Source organism: Aethalodelphis obliquidens, unplaced genomic scaffold (genome assembly GCF_003676395.1).
Source record: "Aethalodelphis obliquidens isolate GAN/ISIS:26980383/991018 unplaced genomic scaffold, ASM367639v1 scaffold16, whole genome shotgun sequence".
Classification (NCBI taxonomy): domain Eukaryota; kingdom Metazoa; phylum Chordata; class Mammalia; order Artiodactyla; family Delphinidae; genus Aethalodelphis; species Aethalodelphis obliquidens.
In genome coordinates this window covers 12365662-12371925 of record NW_020837960.1, presented here as the reverse complement: position 1 = coordinate 12371925, position 6264 = coordinate 12365662, and positions in this window count along the sequence as shown.

Sequence of the window (6264 nt, the reverse complement as noted above, 5' to 3'; positions counted from 1 at the left end):
ACCCACACGTTTGGTCGCAGGAAGCTAGGCTCAGTTTTGAGTGGGTTCTGGGATGCTTCGTGGGGAGCCTGGGCACGGCTGTTTGCTGGAATTTGGAGCTCGGGAGAGAAGAGGACCCTGGGCTGGAGCTTCGCTTCGCACAGTCCTGTCCTGGTAAACAGGACCTGCTGCAGAGCCAGGCAGCTGGGGGCCACTGGTGCTACCACCTGGGACCATGGGCAAGTCCTTTCCCTCTCAGGCCTCAGCTTCCTCCTCTGCACTGGATGCAGTGGTGGTGCGGATGTGATGACATAACCTACCTGTTGGGCTTAGAACAATGCCCGCCGCACAGACGTGCCCAAAGCTTGTAGCTACTGTCCTTAGGACTGTTTGGGACCCCTCAGGTTTTAAGTGGTGGTTGAACCCTTATGAATGGACGAGATGGCCACGGAGAGAGAGTTGTGAGGCTGAGGACAGCCGTGACCCTGAACACGTAGGATGTTTTCTCATTCCACCCCCATTTCTGAGTCACTGAGTCAGAATGGTGGCCAGAACAGATCACGGGGCTGTGGTTTAAAATCTTTTAAAAACAAGTTCTCATCAGACCTTCTAAATATATCAAACCATTTAGTGTTATGAGCAAGCCAAATTAAACCCTTCTCTTTATATTTCGGAAAGAACAAAGTGACACAGTGAATACCATACAGGACATTTTTAAGGTACGTGGGAACCACGGTTGATCCCAAACTTGCTCTTAACCAGCGGTGGGACCTTGGGGAGTCATCCACCATTTCTGAATCTGAGTTAATTCACTGTAAAATGAGTCACTCAGATCATAGTCATCACTCAGGTTTCTTCCAGTCCTAAAAGTTTAGTTCTAAAGGCAACCAGTTATTGGGCTGGTTTTAGTTACTTGATGTACTTGAGAGTTAAATGGTAGATCTTCATGTGTATGTGGGGCGGGGGAGGCTTCGTGAGAGACCAAAGCAGGTGGGGAGAGGACAGTGGGAGGGAGGTCTGGGGATCCCACAGCCCCGGAGGGGAGGGGAGGCAGCCCAGCCTGGGGCCCCTGTGTGGGCTAGAGGCCGACCCCCTCTAGCGACCACAGCAGACAGCATCTCTGCCTCCGTTGTATTTACAATCTGTCGGGAAAGTGAGCTAGTGAACAAGTCCCAATAATGAATGAAATGATGCTAAGACCACAGGCAAGTTTCTGAATCTCTTCAAGCTTCCCCATAAGATGAGGATACAAACGTTTCACTCAAGGGGTGTTACGAGAATAACTGCCCTAGCATGGTTTTTTCCTTGATTTTTGATGGGACTTGCAGAGATGCATAGAGTATAACAGAAGTAAATAAATGAGGATGTGGGGACGAAGGGACAATAAGATGAAAGAAAGGTAAATTAATCTCCAAATGGCACAGGGATGGCCTCCTGTAGTTGCCAGCAGTGGGCTGCAAATTCAGTTCTGAGCTTCGAAGCTATCAAAGAAAACAGAAAATGTGATCAGTTTGATCATATCACTCCTGGTGAGAATTTTTCAGTGGCCTCCTATTGCCCTTAGATAGAAGCCAGGTGCCTTTTAGCATCTCACAGCTTCCTCTGCTGCCACCAGCCGCTCACATTCTATGGCCAAGAGCAGCCCACCTTCTCCCTTTCTTGGGCTAGCCATTTTCCTGCTCTCGTAGTCTTTCTTTCCAGGCTCAGCTCGCTGTCTCTTCCTCTAGGAAACTTTCCTGACCCCGAGGCTGGTGAGAGAGCGCTGCTCTCTGCTCCCCAAGAATCCTGCACCTCCTGCCTGTAATTGCTGGTCTGTCTTCTCTCCGGTTACACACCTCCTTCCCCACGGCTCCCGCCCTCCCTCCTAGAGTGCTGGACACGCGGTAGTTGCTCAGTAATTATCCGTAGCATGAATGGATCTACTGAAAGTTGCACAGCTTTTCTGGTCCTGAGATCTCTGTGTCAGGCTCCCCCATGGATCTTCAGAAAGGGGGCCTCATGCGGTGCAGGGGACACACTGCATGGCCCACAGCCTGGCCGGTTGGACTGAGTAAGTGGTCATCTAGGAGAAATGGAAAGAGGCTGATGGTGTGGTGGTTCCAGCAGGACTCACTAAAGAAAATAACCTCATGTGATGAGAACTGAGGTGGGAGTTTCCTGCAAGGGAGGGAAGGAGAGGGGAGACAGAAAACCTACAAAGGACATTTTAGGAAGCCTGCTTTCTATTACCACCCTTTGCAGGGCAGATCTGTAGAAGTTAGTGAGATTTTTGAAAATAAACAAAAAATCAACCCCAGAAAAGAGAAGGCAGAGGATGGTACAAACCCACAGCCCCAGGGCACATATTCTAGGGCAAAGGTCACAGAGGTGAAAGGCCAGTGACTAATCTGAATTATCCAGGCAACGAGAAGTTCACATGGTGAAACCTTTCGGACTCGCTGAGCTGTGGAGATGCTATGGTGAACTTCATGGAAAAAGTCATAGAGGGGAGTCCACACTGACATTTCACAAGTAGACATTGGTCCAAAGATCTTTAATCATTTTATATATAGAAGCTTCATTTTATATCTCACTGGAATCTAAGCTACCTGAAAAGAGTAAGAACATTTCCTTTTCATACATTTCCCACAGTATCTGTCATAGAATCTTCACATCATACTTGCTTGTTGAATTAAATTGAATTCAGAGGACTGGAGAGCAAGGTTCTCAGATGTAGGGACGGCACACTCTGCTTAATAGTAGAGGCTGGTACTTCAGACGGCTTAGAAAGGATCACTCGTTTGTAAAAACATTCACTGTCCCATTAAAAATGACCCGGAGCCCCCATGAAAAACAGACTTCAGGGATTTTACACAGTAATATATTCTATGCAAGTCATCACTGTGAAATGACTTCCAAGGAAATCCTCAAGACCCACGGGCTGCATTCATAAGTGTGTGATGCTTCTCTCCTCCGTCAGTCAAACCACATCTGGAGTAATAAGTTCTGTTCTGGGCTCATGTCTGCCAAATGAGATGGACGAACCCAGAACAGATCCAGGAAACGGTGACCAGGAGAGAAAAGACCCTCAAAGCTATGAGACGTAGGAAACAACCAAAGGAAGATTCCACTTATGCTTTCATTCACCTACTCACAAGAACGGGAACCTCGGTACTCATTCTAGACTCTTTCGCCTCCCTCGATCCCTCTTGGATGCCGGCACTGCCCTGCGTTCCCCCTTGTCCCTAGCTGAGTTCTGGTGCCCCTTGTGTCTCCCAGCTTTATCCTATTCCCTCCCCGTCACAAGCACCCTCAGCTCTGGCCAGACCACAAACCCAACAGGTCCTCCAATACGCCATGCACTTTCTCACCTCCCACTTTTGCACATACGGTTTCTCCACGGTAAGCTGAAACACAAATTCAACTCCAGCTAACAATATATTACCTGATGAATATAATATATACCTGAATATAAAGTAACCCTGAATATAAAACATTTTCCAGTAAGAAGATTCTCCACCCTGACTTGATTATTTTCCCCTATGTTGAATATTTACACTTATTGGGGAGAAGGGGGAGATGGCAGCCAATAGTTCTAACGTTACAACCACCCAGCATCCTGAATTCAGAGGCAAGAGACAGTTTTCCTCCCTTGACGAAGTTCCCCAGGGAAAACTCTCGGGGCTGAGCTTTGGACCTTCCCTGAGCCAATCACTGTGACCAGGGGATAGGGGCTCACTCTGATTGGTCCCTGCAGCAGAGAGGGGCGGGGCACAGTGTCTGGGACCAGGGAACCGTCCGCAGGGAGGGAAGCAGAGGAGTTCCCAAAGGAAAGGATGAGATGCACCACTATGTCTTCTCTCTTTCAAGCCCTCCCTAACCTTCCCTGAAGGGTCAAGTGCTTCTTCCCAGGTGTATCCAGAAGTCCTCGCGAACGCCTCTCTCCCAGCATGGGTTACATCACTGTGGTTTTCTGGGTTATATACCTTCTCACCCATCAGACGTAAATTCCTGGAGAGCAGGGATTTTGTCTGTACTGGTCATCTTCTGTCTGCCGTCCATGTTTACTCTCCACTCTCTTCCCCCTGCCTGCCCATATGGACAGCATAACCGGGCCCCTGGGCCTTGTCTGGCCAGCGGGGCTCATCAGGAGGAGACGAGAGGGAGAGAGGAAAGTGAGGCTGAGATATTCGTCCCTCTGGCGCCTTGCACCGCTGTTCACAGTCGCGGGTTCTGCACTATCTCTTTAGGTTTCCCTGTACCTTTTCCACACCAGATAAATAGCTCCTTTATTAAACTCTCCTCGTATTACCCAATTAGAGCGTGCCACCTGGTTCCTGCCAGACCCCGCCTGACCCAGTCCTCTATTCATCTTTGTTTCCCCAGGACCCAGCACTGAGCCTTCCACACCACGGGCACTTAATAAATGCAGGAATTAAGGAATGACTGCGCATCAGCTGCATCTAGGAGTGTTGAGCTCTGTATGGAAAATGGACCAGGGCAATAGGCTTCAAATAGTTTTTGGTCAAGACTCATAGTAAGAAACCCAGCTCAAATTGCAGTGCAGTAGACACATACATATTTATATATAACTGAGTGAGGAGTTTGGTGAAGCAATGCTTAATTTTACTATTTGCAACGCACTGTGGTATTTTGTAGTTAATTGTGCTCTGTTTCAAGTTCAAATTCTCATTTTGGTCTGTTAAATTGTCTTATGCCCCCCAAAATGGTTGCAACCACGGCTTAAGAAGCTCCAGCCCAGCGACCTTTCACGTTTCCTCCCCGCTGGAGAGTCTGGGATTCCAGTGGAGAATTCTAACGCACAACGAGTGACAATGTAATAGCGTCACAGGGATGATGCACTGAGTGGGAGTTGCCTTCATTGCCAAAAATCAAACAAAATTGCCATTCTATCTTCCGTTTTCCATAGAACTCTTACTCAAAGTTGGCCTTTTTAGGTTTAGACTAATTTGGAGGAAGGGGTAGATGAGAGTTCTTAAAACACACCGATGGGGCTTCCCTGGTGGCGCAGTGGTTGAGAGTCTACCTGCTGATGCAGGGGACGTGGGTTCGTGCCCCGGTCCAGGAAGATCTCACATGCCGTGGAGCGGCTGGGCCCGTGAGCCATGGCCGCTGAGCCTGCGCGTCCGGAGCCTGTGCTCCGCAACGGGAGAGGCCACAACAGTGAGAGGCCCGCGTACCGCAAAAAAAAAAAACAAGAACAAAAAAACACACCGATGTATGTGAGCAATTTTAAGCATCGGGTTCATAAGAGTCAGTGTGGGGATCACAGGCCTGGGAATTCAGAGCAAAGTGAACAGGGAGGCTAATCTTGTGTGTCTGCCTGCGGATCCCTGGGCCTCTCTTCCGCGACCCGCTGCCGTCAGCAGCTCTGTCTCTGCCTCAGCAAAAGTACGTCTTAGTGCCCTGGTTATATGTAAAGCTTGACCAAGACGACACTGCTGGCTAGTCCGTGTCACCAGGGGCTGGTGTCACCAGATGGTAGGCCTTGCCATCTACTTGCAACTGGATATTTTCTCCCCGTTTCAAACTCAGCCCAAGTCTGTGGTCCTCTCTACCTCAAAAATTGTATGATTCTATTTTAAAAACTGATTTTTATGTTCTCTAAAATTGACTCTCCCCTCCCAATTCACCGTCTGTCATTCTCCTGGTGTCTGAAGCCAACTTGGAAGGGTAGAAGATGGTAAGAGATGTTAGTTAGCTGTGATTCGGATTCAAATCCTTAAACCCCATCTTCCACCGGCCATTGCCTCCCTGCAAGTTTCTTGAGAGAGAAAAATGCAAAGACGACAAACCCAGATGGCTCCAGGGTGGAGGTTTGGCCCGCTGTACAGGTGAGCTGCTGTTCATTTGTTTTCTCATTGTCAGTTTTTCCAAAAATTCCTATCAGCGCCTATGACATGTCAGGCACAAGGGAGAGAACAGTGAACAGAGTCCTTGACCTGGTGAAGCTGATGTCCTGGTGGGGGAATCAGAAAAGGAACAAATAAACCAAGATGTAGATACCAGCACAGGCAATGGTGGTAAGCGAGGGCACAGCTAAGGCACGTGCCAGGCGGTGAGTGTGTGTGTGTGTGTGTGTGTGTGTGTGTGTGTGTGCCTGCACATGGGAGCATCATTTTAGTTAGTGGTGTCAGTGAGGGCTCTTTGAGGAGGTGACATCTGAGGAGAGAGCTGAGTGGATTTGAGCCAAGGAAATATTTAGGGGGAAAGTTTCTACACCCTAGACCGCACCAAACCTTGGCCACTATTTTAACACCTAGACGCAAGGATTTTTAAAAATTA